Source organism: Cervus elaphus, chromosome 12, assembly GCF_910594005.1.
Source record: "Cervus elaphus chromosome 12, mCerEla1.1, whole genome shotgun sequence".
NCBI classification, from domain to species: Eukaryota; Metazoa; Chordata; class Mammalia; order Artiodactyla; family Cervidae; genus Cervus; species Cervus elaphus.
Genome location: NC_057826.1, coordinates 46057902 through 46074150, shown reverse-complemented (window position 1 = coordinate 46074150; position 16249 = coordinate 46057902). Strand labels below are relative to the sequence as shown.

At 40.5% G+C, this 16249-nt stretch overlaps 1 pseudogene; it reads right to left on the bottom strand.

The window, feature by feature from the left end:
- Positions 1 to 5569: 5569 nt before the first annotated feature.
- On the bottom strand, positions 5570 to 14935 carry LOC122705054 (annotated as a pseudogene).
- Between the last annotated feature and the right edge of the window lie 1314 nt (positions 14936 to 16249).

Genomic DNA, 16249 nt, shown 5'->3' with positions numbered 1-16249 from the left:
CAATAGTAAAAAATGACTGAGGGAAAAAAAAGCTTAATTGGATTTCTTAGTGCCAATAAAATTGACAACTGCAACAGATGGTAAAAAAAGGAAAACAAAAAGAAAAAAATCCAAAAGAATCTACAGAACAAGTAAAAAAATAAGAATAATAAATGTTTCTCTTGAGTCACTGCTGTGAGGGTCCTTTCCCTCACAGAGAGTCACAGACCACCTCACCTCCCTAGCATGCCCTCCAACACAGTGCTGGTCTCTGGACCTGCTGTGGGGGCAGCAGAGATTCTAATCTGCTCCTACTCCTCTGTGTTCTTGCCTCCAATGTCCACAGCTGTCAGAGCTAGTGTGTTTTCTTTTGTGGGAGCTCTCAATGACCTTTTATATATTCCATAGACACAGAGTCTGCTTAGTTGATAGGGTGGATTTAATCTGCAGCTTATACAGCTGGTGGGAAGGTTTTCGGTCTTCTTCCCTAGCCACACTGCCCCTGGATTTCAATTGTGGTTTTATTCCACATCTACATGTGGGTCCTCCACTGTGATTTAGCTCCTGGGGCTGCCCTGGAGGACTTGGGTTTTCCCCTGTGAGGGCCAGGCGTGGAGGTGGTGCAGCTGATTGGGTCGCAAGGGTTCTGGCAGCACCAGGTACTCAGGGGGGTCGGCGGCTAGGGTAGCAGGAAATATATTGCTCTAGAAGGGTATGGCAACCAGTGTTGGCCAATATGCTCCAGTATTCTTGCCTGGAGAACCCCCTCTCTGACAGAGAAGCCTGGCAGGCAGTAGTCTACAGGGTCGCAAAGAGCTGGACAAGACCGAAGTGACCCAGTGCGCATAGATGCAAGACATTGCCTGTGGCAGCTCTGCCCCAGTGAGAGCTGAGCATGAAGGTGATGCAGCCGCCTGGCTTGCGGGGACCCTGGTGGCACCAAGGGTGCAGGGACATGAACTGCCCTTGCCACAGGAGTTATGGCCCTATCAGAGTCTTTTTTTGAGTCTCTTGTAGCTGGTGATCAGAAGGCCCCTTTGGCCGGTCATTCTCCATAGCTCCACCATTCAGGCACTTAGAGGGCTCCCTTGCCTGGGGTCCTTCTCTGTTGTTTGGTGCATCAGGAACAGAGAGGGGCCCCCTGACTGGGGTCCTACTCTGTAGATTGGCACATCAGGCACTTACAGGGGCATCCTGGGTGGGGTCCTACTCTGTAGTTTAGTGCCTCAGGTGGTTGATGGGCCAGGCTTTCTATTGTTCAGTTGCTGATGGTGGTGTGTGGGGAGAGAGAGACCATGGTGATGGCTCCGCCCCTCCTTGTGACTCAACAGTATCGCCTTGCTTCCATGGCTCCCTGGCTTTCCTCCACCAGCCTTTCCCACCACGATCTCCTCCCTTACATCCCCTCACTCTGTGTCTCTGCAGTCAACAGCAGCCCTCACCCTGGGATTGCTCCGCAGTCCCTTAACCCCAGACCCAGCTGCCACCCCCTCCAGGAGACCAGTGTTCCTGTCCGGTGTATGGCTGTGGCAAGGACTGCCTGATTCTCATTCTCTTAGGCTGCCACAGATCAGCTGTTTCCCTCTCAGCCTTAAATGTTTCTCCTCTGACTCAGACAGTTGCCCCGATGTGGGGATCGGACCCCTGCTTCAGTTCCCCTACCCGCTGAGGGAGGTCCAGTCCTACTAACACTCCTGTCTTTGCCCCTAGTTCCTTCCTCCTATTGAGTTTTGCGTGATTCTGTATATTCTTTTCCTCTGGTCAGGTACTCCTGTCTGCTCTCGGCTGGTATTCTGCATGCACTTCTGAGTCTGAAGGTGTGTTCCTGGTGTATCCATGGAGAGCGATGTACCTCAAGGCCACCTACTCCTCCGCCATCTTGGAACTTCGTACACTGTGATTGCTGGTGGCTTTGGCAGGCAGGCAGGGTCTGGAGTAGGAATAGCCTAGGGGTGTCCTGGGGCATGCTAGGCTGGGGCCACCTTGGCAGTATAGATGGGGATGGGTGGATATGACCTGGGAAGTGGTGTCCCAGGTCATGCTAGGCTGAGCTGGATCATCTTGACTGAGTGGCTGAAGCTGGAGTGGGTGTTGCTGGGGGGGTGTGCTGCAGCATGCAGGTTGGCTAGAGAGCCATGTACTTTAAACTGCTCCCTCTGTTCTGAGTTTCAGAGCGAGTGAGTTTGTGCATGAGCCCTTTAAGAGTGAAGTCTCAGTTTCCTGCAACTCTCCTGATCTCTGGAACTAAGCCCTGCTGAGTTTCAAAGCCAGATACTATGGGGGCTGATCTTACACAATGCTGATTTCCAGGGCTGGAGTGCCTAATGTATGGCTCAAACCCCTTGCTCCTTACAGAGGAGCCCTGCATAAGTGATTTTCCCTCCAGCTTATGAGTTACTGTGCTACGGATGTGGGTTCTGACTCAACTGTGTCTCTGCCTCCTCTCCTACAGTTGTTTTTTCTTTATATCCTTAGTTGTAGAAGCACTTTTCTGCTAGTGTTCCAGTTATCCTCAGGGAGAGTTTCCTATGTGTGTTGTAGTTTTGGTGTATCCATGAGAGGAGGTGAGCTCAGGATCTTCCTACTCTGCCATCTTGATCCCTCCTCCCAAGGGGTTAAGCAAGTTGCCCAAGATCACACAGTAAATAAGTGGTAGAGTAGTATTGTATAGGAATGTTTATATTTTAACTAGTTGTCAAAACCCTTGGATCCAGTTCTGATTTATCACCAGTTAATAACTATATGACCCTGTACAAATTACATAAGCTCTGCTGGTCTGTGTTTTTATGGGTAAGATGTGAAGCTGAAATACTTGGGATCCTTTGCATAATATGAATTCTTTTAAGGTTAAGGATAGTGTAATACAGACAACTGAATAAGCAGGAGAGATGTTTCTCAATTGAACATATATTCTCTTATAGCAGAGTCTAAATGATTTTCCATTTTAAATTGAGAAAGTAGATCTTATCAAGTATTTATAGAAATTGCAGATTGCTCATACTTGCAATCCAATACCTCATTTTACACCAGTGAGAGGCAAATGATGTCTCTGACTTTAACACATGCTTGAGTCAATTCAGTGAATAAAGGACTATCTGCAAGTAGCTCAAATTTAAAGGAAGTCATACATTTAATGAATGATATGACTTTGGGGACTACTTAAGAACATGGTTTTTCTAAAATATTCACAGTTAAGTCTAAAGTATATATTCTTACAAATGTAAATTCTTTTAATTGAATCCACCTGCCAATGCAGGGTACGTGGGTTTGATCCCTGTTCTGGGAAGATCCCACATGCTGCAGGACAACTAAGCCTGTGTAACGCAGCTACTGAAGCTTGTGTGCCTAGAGTCCCTGCCCTGCAACAAGAGAAGCTACCTTAATGAGAAGTCTGTGTACCACAACTAGAGTATTCCCTTCTTGTGGCAACTAGAGAAAGCCCACGAAGAAACGAAGACCCAGCACAGGCCAAAACAAACAAACAAACAAAAAATACCTCACAACATTTGAGAAAACATAGCCATAAACATTGATATTAATCAACTATAAACAATAGCTCCATCTATATTTAATAAAACTTTCTAACATATATTTAAATAGAATAATCAAATAACCACATAAATGTGTATTTCTGATGATGCTTATCACTGTGTACAATATAAAGTTCTTTTTTATTTCTGCTTTGTTTCTACTGCAGCAATCAGAACTCATTATCATTAAGGTCATGATATTCATAAGGGATTCTCTCTGAGGAGAGTTTTTTGGGCAGGCACTTAGGACAACTTGGGAAACGAATTCAGAAATTTCTGTTTTGTTGCTCTGTTCTCATTGCTGATTTCCCTGTAGAAAAGAGGTGGTGAAGATCACTCATGTGCTGTTCTATTTTGCCTTGGGAACGACTTTTCCATTTTCTTGAGCTGCCGTCTCATCAGCAATGGCAACCTCACCTTGTTCCTTGACAAGATACAAGCAGATCCGTCTTCAATTTGCACGAGTCAGCAGATTTGCATTGACTCATTCTATACTCCTACTACATACTGTTACCTCCCAGCATCAGAAAGACGCAAATCTCTGGGCAAATTTAGCTCATTAAGTCTCTGAATCGCAAGTTCCTTTTCTGCCACAAATTCTGTCTTTTGCCCTAAAAAAGGATCACAGTCCCTTCCTTAAAAAGTGAATATGCATAAAGTATTGAAGCAATTCACCTCCCTCCCAGACTGACATAATAGGGCTTACCTCTTTCACTGAGCTTTTTTTTCCTTCAGAAAGCCCTCTTGGGAAGTCATTTATTAATACTTATTCCAAGTAATTTAGGACTTCATCCTTTGGGATCATCATTTAAAATGTTGTAGGTTGGGTTTGCCAGAAGCAGATACTTCCAGCAGAGTAATATATTTATTAGAGCTCAACACCTGTGAAGGGAAGGGGGAAAGCAGGATTGGGCAGAGGGAGAAATTGAACTGAGATGCAGGCCCGACAAAGACTTGACTCACCTGGGGCAGTCAACCATGGGTCAAGCCTTGCTTGGTAGAGTGTTTCGCTTCAGACCACAGTGACTGTGCCTTTATTACTCCTCCTTGCTCAAGCACTGGAAGCAGGGTGTCCCTGAAATGGCATGAACTGTAGCTGAAGCTGACACTGCTCCAGATGATGGCTGGAAGATGCCCTGATGATCACAGTCCCCAAGCTGGGCAGCAGATCCTGCTTTGAAGGGGAGGTGGTGGTGGGGGCACATATGTTCATGTCTAGCACATAGAACCAGTTACAAGTCCAGGGAAAAGCCCAATCTTATTATAATACTTTACATCTCATGCTTAGCTTCCACTGAATATGAGGACTAAAAGGCTTATATAGACTTTCTGGTCTAATCACTCTCCTCTCCTCCACATTTTAGCAGTGTCTGACATTCCCCCCCGAAACACTGCACTGACAGAAGGTGGCATGAAACCTTCCTATAGCCCACCTTCCACACCAGCTACCTCCTGTCTACTCACTTCATAGGGTTTTTTTCTCACTTAAGTTGGCATAAGAAGGGACAAAAATTTGAGAGGAAAGAGAAGGTAGGTTAAACACTTGGAGGAAAAAATTCTTTGGGGTTATAATTGCAATTTGTGAGAAATACCCAGAAAAGCCTAGATCAGTCCCCAAATGCTGATAAATAATTGGAGAAATAATCAGTCTTCTTGAAAAGGTCCTCTGTCTTTCCCCCCGGTTTTATCGATTTTGTTGTTGTTGTTCAGTTGCTCAATCATGTCCATCTGTTTGTGACCCCATGGACTTCAGCACGCCAGGCTTCCCTGCCCTTCACCATCTCCTGGAGCTTGCTCAAACTCATGTCCATTGAGTCAGTGATGCCATCCAACCATCTTGTCCTCTGTCGTTGCCTTCTCTTCCTGCCTTCACTCTTTCCCAGCATCAGGGTCTTTTCCAGTGAGTCAGCTCTTTGCATAAGGTGGCCAAAGTAGCTGTGCCCCAAAGTGACTCAGGTATATATATCTGTTCTTTTTCATATTCTGTTCTGTTATGATTTATTGCAAGATATTGAATATAGTTCCCTGTGCTATGTGGTAGGACCTTGTTTATCCTTTCTGTATATACCAGCTTGTATCTGTTAATCCCAAGCTCCCAATACTTCCCTCCCCTCTCCTCCCCTTCTCTGTCTTTCCCTTTGTTGAAACTCTTGCAAAAATGGTGTAGAGATTTGATTAGGTAACCTAAGGAAAAAATGTTTTTTTTTTTTTTTTTTTATTTTTTAAAAATTTTTATTAGTTGGAGGCTAATTACTTCACAACATTTCAGTGGGTTTTGTCATACATTGATATGAATCAGCCGTAGAGTTACACATATTCCCCATCCCGATACCCCCTCCCACCTCCCTCTCCACCTGATTCCTCTGGGTCTTCCCAGTGCACCAGGCCCGAGCACTTGTCTCATGCATCCCACCTGGGCTGGTGATCTGTTTCACCATAGATAACATACATGCTGTTCTTTCGAAACATCCCACCCTCACCTTCTCCCACAGAGTTCAAAGGTCTGTTCTGTACTTCTGTGTCTCTTTTCCTGTTTTGCATATAGGGTTATCGTTACCATCTTTCTAAATTCCATATATATGTGTTAGTATGCTGTAATGTTTTTTATCTTTCTGGCTTACTTCACTCTGTATAATGGGCTCCAGTTTCATCCATCTCATTAGAACTGGTTCAAATGAATTCTTTTTAACGGCTGAGTAATATTCCATGATGTATATGTACCACAGCTTCCTTATCCATTCATCTGCTGATGGGCATCTAGGTTGCTTCCATGTCCTGGCTATTATAAACAGTGCTGTGATGAACATTGGGGTGCACGTGTCTCTTTCAGATCTGGTTTCCTCAGTGTGTATGCCCAGAAGTGGGATTGCTGGGTCATATGGCAGTTCTATTTCCAGTTGGAAAAAATGTTTTAAAGGATCTCCTTAACTGATGTTAATGGCCAGATGTATGAATAGGTAGGTCATCTCCAACCCCTTTTCTGGCAACAGAATGGCTGAGTGATAGTTCTCATAAACCATTCATTCATTTATTCATCAAATGTTTTTTAAATGCCTGTTATGTGCTAGGCTCCATGCCAGGCTCAGAGACAATGGGGAACTATTGTATAGTATAAACCAGTTCACAGCCACAGTTGGCCAAAGACTTCAGCCAGAACTCCTGGCTGTTTCCCTCTGATTTTTTTTTTTTTTTTTTTTGGCTGTGCTGCATGGCATGTGGGATCTTTTTTCTCTGACCAGGAATCGAACCCATGCCCCCTGCATTGGGAGTGCAGAGTCTTAACCACTGGACCACCAGGGAAGTCCCTGTTTCCCTCTGATTTTGACATTTCTTTCCAGGTTGCGCTATACCTGTTAATTTACATGAAGGTGTTCTAATGCTCAATGTGGCAGTTTTATTTTCATTTTGAAACATTTCAGTTTTCTTCATCTAAACCCTCTCCTTCTAGGGCCTAAGGGAAACTGAGGACTGGTATTCATTGTAAATTTTCCACCCAGTTTTCTCCTTTTCTTCCCCCTCTGTCTGCCCCTCTCTCCTTCCTTTGCAGTTTGTGGTGGCAGTCAGGGTTCTCAGAGGGAATGCATTGCACTGGTCTACAGAAGGTGAAGACGGGAAAAGAAAAAGGAGGATTGGGGAATGTCTTCTGAGGCTCCCGTTAGGAAGCCGGTGGACCATTTATAATAATAGCTAAGGTTTAGGTAACATCAGCCATGTGCCAGCACATGTGTTAACTTGTTAAATCCTTTTAACAATCCAGTAAGTTAAGTTCTTGTGGTATCTTTAAATCCCTACTTCATAGATGAGGATATCAACATAGAAAGGGCCGTACAGATAACTGTCAGAGTCAGCGATGACTTTAAGTTCTTTACTCCACACTCTAAGCCACTACACCAGAGTACCTTTGGAAAGTGAGGACAGCTGAGCAGATACCAAATCTGCTGTTCTATAATTTCTGGAAACAAACCTTTTTCTCTGTTTGTCCCTATCCCTCTTGGACAACTGGTACATTTCCTCTCTTTCTCACTTTCAGAAGCCTTTTTCATTCTTCATAACTTCTCAAATCATTGATGGTATAAGCACTTTAAATGCCCTGAAGGTAATTCACTTGCATTTGAGCAGTTAGATTCATCTAAATAGCTGGGCAGAGCGTGACTTCACTCATGTGTTGGACTTCAGTTCTTCCCACTCAGTATTTGTTTTATGCTTTCTGGTGTGGAAATCTCTCTCCCTGGTGAGATGATTTGCAAAATAAGTATTCAATTGCATGTCTTTCTCTGTTTTGAATCGTCTTCCCTAATTGGTGATTCTACTCCATCCTTACTGAGTTTCTCATCAGCAGCTAAAGAAAGAAACTCCAAACAACAAAACTTAAAAACAAGTGTTTTTTTTTTTTTTTTTTAAAGCACTCTTTACAAGCCTCATCTGATTCTTGGATGGTTTTGCTGACACTTTCCAAGTATGTGGCTCTAACTTGTTCCCTAATTAAGTACCCCTCCTTCCTTTTATAGATGTGGGTTTCTCCACAGTGACACAATTGACATTTGAGCCAGACAATTTTTTGTTATAGCAGCTGTGCTATGCATTATAGGATGTTTAGCAGCATCTATGGCCTTTATCCAATAGATGCCAGTAGCAACACCTGTGATGACCAAAAATGTCTCCAGGACATGGCCACGTTTCTCCTGGAGGGCACAGTTGCTCCCTGTTGGAAACCGCTGCTATAATTGTTACAAAATGAAAGCAAACTAACAAAAAAACCCAAAACCTAAACCCAAATGTAGATGTGCTGAGTTATTCGTTTCTGCTTCACAACCACTTCCTAGAGTATTGCTTCATCTTTAAAAATGGCAGTGGCTGTTTTTAGTTTAGGATGAAAGAGATGGGGTACATATACTATCATTCTTCCATGTAGTAGACACTGCAGAAATCACTAGTTGGTCATTTCTTTTTAAATCACTGAGCTGTATGCTCTTCATAGTCCATCTCATTATTGGACTCCAAGGGGACAGCTGATTGGCATTAGAATGTGAAATGGAACCCGTTCATCACCCCTTCATTTTAGCGTTTCTTGTAGAACATCCATGATTTTACTTTGAACCCTTTCAAAATTTGTTTCCTAAACTTTGGGGCATATTGTGAGACGGTAACACTCTAACCTTGAGAGTTATGATGATAAAGAAATAAGACAATGGTTGTACCTAATGTCTTATTTTTTTTAATTATCATTAATCCCAGGATTAGAGGGTTATTTTCTCACAATATTCACATCAATTTCAACCGGTTTTACCCTGTTGATCAGAGTCAAGTCCAGAGTTAACAGTCCTCCTATTGCTTCTTTTAATTTAGGAGAAATGAAGTAGTCAAGATGTACCAAACTATTTTTCATCGATTATACTGGCAAAGATGAAAACTGTGGAAAATATAGAGAGCTGATAAGGATGTAGTGAGATACATTAGAGAGAATAGCACAACCTTTTTAAAAGACAGATTGTAAATATCTATCAAGTTTCTAAAATATGCATTCCCTTGATCCAGCCATTCTTGGAATTTTATGTAAAATTCGTATTCTTATTGGGTTCCAAATTATTTAGCTTCCCACTCATGGTACTTTGCTCACAGCTTTTATGTCAGTTCACACTCTGTACTGCAGTTGTGGTTTTTATATCTTTCCCTCAAATGTGCACTTCTTGAGGGCAGAGATCTTGTCTGATTGATCATTGCATCCCCAATTCTCTGAACCCAATAGATGAATGAAGGTACTGAAGAATGTTCCAGTAATGCTGGAACATTCTTAATGTTTTTAATGTTCCAGTAATGCTCTAATAATAAAATTATTAGAGATGATGACCCTGAACCTTTCAAACCTTTTCATGTTTGAAAGACAGTCTATATTGCTTACTGATTTGTTATTTGGCATTAAGTAAAAGAGTCAATAGGATACTCAAAGTATCTTCAATACTACAAAGAAGCTTAAGATGCAGACTACAAAAAAGCAAACAAATCAGCGAGAAAGAAAAACTTCAGAAAGTGAAGAAGTATGTTGTTTAACCAAGAAGAATCTAATGAACAAATGGCACACACACTAGCTATTTAGTGGAAAAACTTTGGAATGGGAAAAAAAGATCCCAGTGATGAAAATCCATTTTGAGTGTTTGGTTGAATCATTTCTGAACTCAGTATAGCACCATGTGAAGTTGAATTCATGTCTTTAGTTGAAATGTGAGATGCCCATTCAAGATGTAACTGAAAAAGAATTTCTAAAGCTTTGGTGAAAAACCAGAGTGATATTGCTCACAGAGAAGGAAGATGATTTTAGTTTTTAGTCTGATTTCAGCTCTTCATTGACTTGGGGAGGTCAAGTAAAAAAAAATTTTTTTTCCCGGCATGTCTTTGGAGAAAATAAACTCTGTTTCTTTAAACCCTGCTCAGCTACCTTTGATGGGGAAGGGTTTGAAGCTTCTTCCAACAGCTTCAGTTGATTCAGCAGAATAAGTATAGATTTAACAATTATTTTCTGGATTTACAGCATTCCTAAGAACCACAGAATATCAGTTAATTTTATTGCAATTACATTTTAATTTTACTCAGAAAGTCAACAGAGGGTGAAGTTGATTTTGAAACCCTTTGTAAAGGAAAAAACTGTGCTAATGCTAGTAGTTATTATTGTTGTTATGGTCACTATTGTTCTGCAGGTGAAATTGGGAAAGAGTGTAGGGAGCATGGAGAAACAAACTTTCTCTTTAAATGAAGTTGACTGGCTGATTTCAGCCTCATGTGTGACTGAAAACCATGGTAAACTCCAGGATCAGTGACCCTGGGGTTAACAATAAAGCAATTCCTGCAGAGCTTGGGGTCTGAAAGCTGTCACAATATGGATGATAGCCAGGCTGCTGGATCCATTTCAAAGTGACTCAGTCAGTTAGAGAATTATTGATACATTTAGCACCACAGGTATTAGTTATATCTCACCACTGAGAGACTGCTGCAGAGTATTTTTTTAAAATTTGTCTGACCATTTATTGTCTAGTTAAAAAAATTTTATTTGTGCTCCTGTTTGTTTTGTTCATAGGAAGGTACTTTTGCTTCTGAGATTCCTCCAAATTTTACAGTTTGTAAAGTAAGTAGTAAAAAAAAAAAATCTAATTGGAAAATGGGTGAAAGACATGAAGAGATACTCCATCAAAGAGGATATACAGATGGCAAATAAGCAGATGACAAGATGTTTAACATCATTAGCCACTCAGTTCAGTTCAGTTCAGTTCAGTTCAGTCGTTCAGTCTTGTCCAACTCTTTGCGACCCCATGAATCACAGCATGCCAGGCCTCCCTGTCCATCACCAACTCCCGGAGTTTACTCAAACTCATGCCCATCGAGTCGGTGATGCCATCCAGCCATCTCATCCTCTGTCATCCCCTTCTCCTCCTGCCCCCAATCCACCCCCCACCCCAGCATCAGGGTCATTTCCGATGAGTCAACTCTTCGCATGAGGTAACCAAAGTATTGGAATTTCAACTTCAGCATCAGTCCTTCCAATGAACACCCAGGACTGATCTCCTTTAGGCATTAGGGAAATGCAAACTGAATCTGCAATGAGATATCACTGTATATCTATGGAATGGTTAAAATCAAAGAGTGATAATACCAAAATTTTGGAGAAGATGCAGAGAAATTGGATCATTCATTGCTGTGGAATATAAAATGGTCTAGTTACTCTGGAAAACAATTTGGCTGTTTCTTTAAAAATTAAACATGAAACTACCATATGACCCTGCATTTGTGCTCTTGGATATTTACTGCCAAAGAAATTAAATTTATGTCTACAAATAAATCTGTACATGAAAGATATAGCACTAATTGATTAAAACATTAAAAAATTTTAAAAAGTGTGTTAAAATATATGTAATACAAAGTTAACCACCTTGACCATTTATAAGTGTGCAGTTCAGTAGTGATAAGTATACTCACAGTGTCAGCTACCAACCTTCAGAACTCTTTTCCTCTTGCAAAACATAAACCCTATACCCTTTAAATAGTAATACTTATCTTTCCCTTCCCTTCCAGTCCCTGGAAACCAGCATTCTACTTTCTGTCTTTATGAATTTGATTGCCTAAAATACCTCAAGTTGAATTACATTTTATTTTATTTTGTGACTGTCTTATTTCATTTAGTACAATTTCTTCAAGGTTCATCCATGTTATAGCATGTGTCAGAATTTTTTTGAAGGCTTAATAGTCTCCCATTGTTTATTTATTTATCTGTTGATACACACATGTACAAATATCTCTTTAAGACCCAGAAGTGGGAATTGATAGATCATATAGTAATTCTAGTTTTATTTATTTAGAATCTGCTGTACTGTTTTCTATAGCAGCTTTACCATTTACATTCCCACCAATAGTGTACAGGGTTCAAATTTGTCCACATCCTCACCAACATTTGTTATTTTCTCTTTCTTTATATTTTTGGGATAGTAACCATCCTTGTAGTTTTGATATTCATTTTGCTATTAATTAGTGATATTGAGTGTCTTTTCATGTTCTTGTTGGCCTCTTGTGTATCATCTTTGGAAAAATGTCTAACTACAGTTTGTTTGTTGAGTTGTAGGAGTTATTTGTGTATTCTGAATATTAACCCCTTATTATGTATATGATTTGCTAATATTTTCTATCCTTTTGTAGGTTGCCTTTATATTCTGTTATTTGTTTCCTTTGATGCATGTGTGTGTGTTAGTCCCCCAGTTGTGTCTGACTCTTTGCGACCCCATAGACTTTGATGCATAGGAGTTTTTAATTTTGACATAGCACAGTTTATCTATTTTTATGTTTGTTGCTTGTGTTTTTGGTGTCATATCCAAGAAATCATTGCCAAATCCAATGTCATGAAGTTTTTTCTCTATGATTTCTAAGAGTTTTATAGCTTTAGCGCTTATGTTTAGGTCTCTGACCCATTTTGAGTTAATTCTTGTGTGTGGTATAAGATAAGAGTCCAACTTCATTCTTTGTATGTGGATTGCCAATACCAATTAACTTACCATTATTTCTTTCTTTTAATTAATTTTTTTTGGAGTATAGTTGATTTATAATATTATGCTAGTTTCAGGTATACAGCAAAGTGAATCAGTTATACATATATCCATTCTTCTTTGGATTCTTTTCCCATATGGATCATTACAGAGTGTTGCATAGATCCCCTGTGTTATACAATAGGTTCATATTAATTATCTGTTTTATGTATAGTGTGTGTATATGTCAATCCCAGTCTTCCAGTTTATCCCTCCCCCGCTTCCCCCCGTGGTGACTGTAAGTTTGTTTTCTACATCCATTTCTGTTTTGTAAACAAGTTCATTTGTACCATTTTTAAAAACTCCACATATAAGCAGTATCATATGATGTTTGTCTTTCTCTGACTTACTTCACTCTGTGTGAGAATCTCTAGGGCCATCCATGCTGCTACAAATGGCCTTATTTCATTCTTTTATACGGATGAGTAATATTCCATTATATATATGTGTACCACATCTTTCTTATCCATTTCTCTGTTGATAGACATTTAGGTTGCTTCCATGTGTTGACTATTATAAATAGTGTTGCAGTGAACACTGGTGTGTATATATCTTTTTGAATTATGATTTTCTCCAGATATATGCCCAGGAGTAGGATTGCTGGATCATATGGTTGTTCTATATTTAGTTTTCTAAGAAGCCTCCATGGTGTTCTCCATAATGGTTGTACCAATTTATATTCCCACCAACAATGTAAGAGTCCCTTTTCTCCACACTCTCTCCACCGTATATTGTTTATAGATTTATTTAATGATGGCTGTTCTGACCAGTGTAAGGTGATCTACTACCTCTTCATGGTTTTGATTTGCATCTCTCTCATAGTGATGTTGAGCATCTTCCCATGTACTTTTTGGCCATCTGTGTATCTTCTTTGGAGAAATGTCTGTTTAGATCTTCTGCCCATTTTTTGATTGGGTTGTTTGTTCATTTCGTTTTTGTTTGTTTTTTTTTTTTGATATTGAGCTACGTGAGCTGTTTCCTTGTTTTGGAGACTAATCCCTTGTTGGTTCATTCCATCATTTTCAAATATTTCCCCCCATTCTGAGGGTTGCCTTCTTGGTTTGTTTATGGTTTCCCTTGCTGTGCAAAAGTTATTAAGTTTAACTAGGTCCTGTTTGTTTATTTGTATTTTCATTACTCTAGGAGGTGAATCATAAAAACTATAGCTGAGATTTATGTCAGAGAGTGTTCTGCCTATGTTTTTATGTAAGAGTTTTTTATAGTATCTTGCCTTACATTTAGGTCTTTAATCCATTTTGAGTTTATTTTTGTATATGGTTTTAGTGTTCTAATTTCATTCTTTTTTTTTTGTTTGTTTGTTTCAATTGTTTATTAACAGACCAGATTACAAAAATAATCCTGGTAGATACCTTAGTTCATCCTTCTAATAAGCCTGTTGATCTGGTCTTCCCTGTTGCCAGCATCTCCACCTTCTACAAAATGGGTGATCTTTTTCTTCATTCCACCTCGTGGAGAAGACAATTAAAAGGGCCACAGGAAGTTGTTTGCTTGTTTGAAACGTTTTCCAACGGCATAGATCTCATGAATCAGATCCTCCATGCAGATGATTCCATATTTCCCAAGAGAAGGAGCAATCAATGCATTGTCTGTCAGGGCAATTCGCTTTTTTTGATTTTGCCATAACTACGCTTGTAGATCAATTCATTTACAGACTTCAGATTTGGGTACCCCCATGCAATGTATGGCTCCACAATTCTCAGCATGTTAATTGATGCCTTGTTGAACTTTACAAAGGTGGCATTGAAGATCTGCTGGAGGTGAAGGAGCTGCAGCACCTTTTGAAACTTTGGGCTCACACCGTTGATACCTCTGATCCTGATGACAAATGCCAATTTGGGTTCCATGGGTACATAGAAGTTGCTGGCTTTTCATGCCATCCTAGCCATTCGAATTTCAGTTCTGTACATCTGCCTGTATTCCTTGTGGTAATGCTTAGCTTTTTCATAAATCAGCTTCCTCCTTACCTTTCGAAGCATCTTTTGGGCAAACTTCTTTCTCAGGCACTTGATCTTAAGCTCTGTGAAATTCTTTCGCTTTTTCTTAAGGGTTTCTGGCACAGCAGGAATCTTCTTTTTCTTCTCTTCTGCACCCTCCATGGTTCCAGCTGGGAAAGAGCCTAATTTCATTCTTTCATGTAGCTGTCCAGTTTCCCAGCACCATTTACTGAATAGACTGCATTTTCTCCATTGCCTGTTCTTAACTCCTTTGTCGAAGATTTGGTGACCGTAGGTACATGGGTTTATCTCTGAACTTTCTATCCTATTCCATTAATTTATATTTCTGTTTTTGTACCAATATGATACCACTTTGATGGCTGTGGGTTTGCTATATAGTCTGAAGGCAGGGAGCCTGATTCCTCCAGCTCAATTTTTGTTTTTCAAGATTGCTTTGACTATTTGGAGTCTTTTGTGTTTCCATACAATTGTAAAATTGTTTGTTCTAGTTCTGTGAAAGATGTCACTGATAATTTGATAGGTATTGGATTGAATCTAAGGCTTCCCTGGTAGCTCAGATGGTAAAGAATCTGCCTGCAATGTGGGAGACCTGGATTCGATCCTTGGGTTGGGAAGATCCCCTGGAGAAGGAAATGGCAACCCACTCTAGTACTCTTGCCTGGAAAATCCCATGGACAGAGGAGCCTGGTAAGTTATGATCCATGGGGTCACAAAGAGTCAGACACTACTGAGCATTGAATCTATACATTGCTTTGGGTAGTAGAGTCATTTTCACAATATTGATTCTTCAAATCCAAGAACATGGTATATCTCTCCATCTGTTTGTTTCACCTTTGATTTCTTTCATCAGCAACTTGCAGTTTTCTGAGTACAGGTCTTTTGCCTCCTTAGGTAGGTTTATTCCTGGGTATTTTGTTCTTTTTCATGTAATGATAAATGGGATTGTTTCTTTGTTTCTTAATTTCGCTTCCTGATCTTTTGTTCACAGCAAATAGATGGGGAAACAGTTGAAACAGTGGCTGACTTTATTTTTTGGGGGCTCCAAAATCACTGCAGATGGTGACTATAGCCATGAAATTAAAAGATGCTTGCTCCTTGGAAGGAAAGTTATGACCAACCCAGACAGCATATTAAAAAGCAGGGATGTTACTTTGCCAACAAAGGTCTGTCTAGTCAAGGCTATGGTTTTTCCAGTAGTCATGTATGGATGTGAGAGTTGGACTATAAAGAAAGCTGAGCACTGAAGAATTGATGCTTTTGAAGTGTGGTGTTGGAGAAGATTCTTGAGAGTCCCTTGGACTGCAAGGAGATCCAACCAGTCCATCCTAAAGGAAATCAGTCCTGGGTGTTCATTGGAAGGACTGATGTTGAAGCTGAAACTCCAATACTTTGGCCACCTGATGTGAAGAGCTGACTCATTAGAAAAGACCCTGCTGCTGGGAAAGATTGAAGGCAGGAGGAGAAGGGGACAACAGAGGATGAGATGGCTGGATGACATCACCAACTCAATGGACATGAGTTTGAGTAAACTCCAGGAGTTGGTGATGGACAGGGAGGCCTGGCGTGCTATAGTCCATGGGGTTGCAAAGAGTCTGACATGACTGAGCAGCTGAACTGAACTGAACTGATATTTTTGTTGTTAGTGTATAGAAATGCAAGAGATTTCTGTGTTTTAATTTTGAATCCTGAAACCTTACCAAAT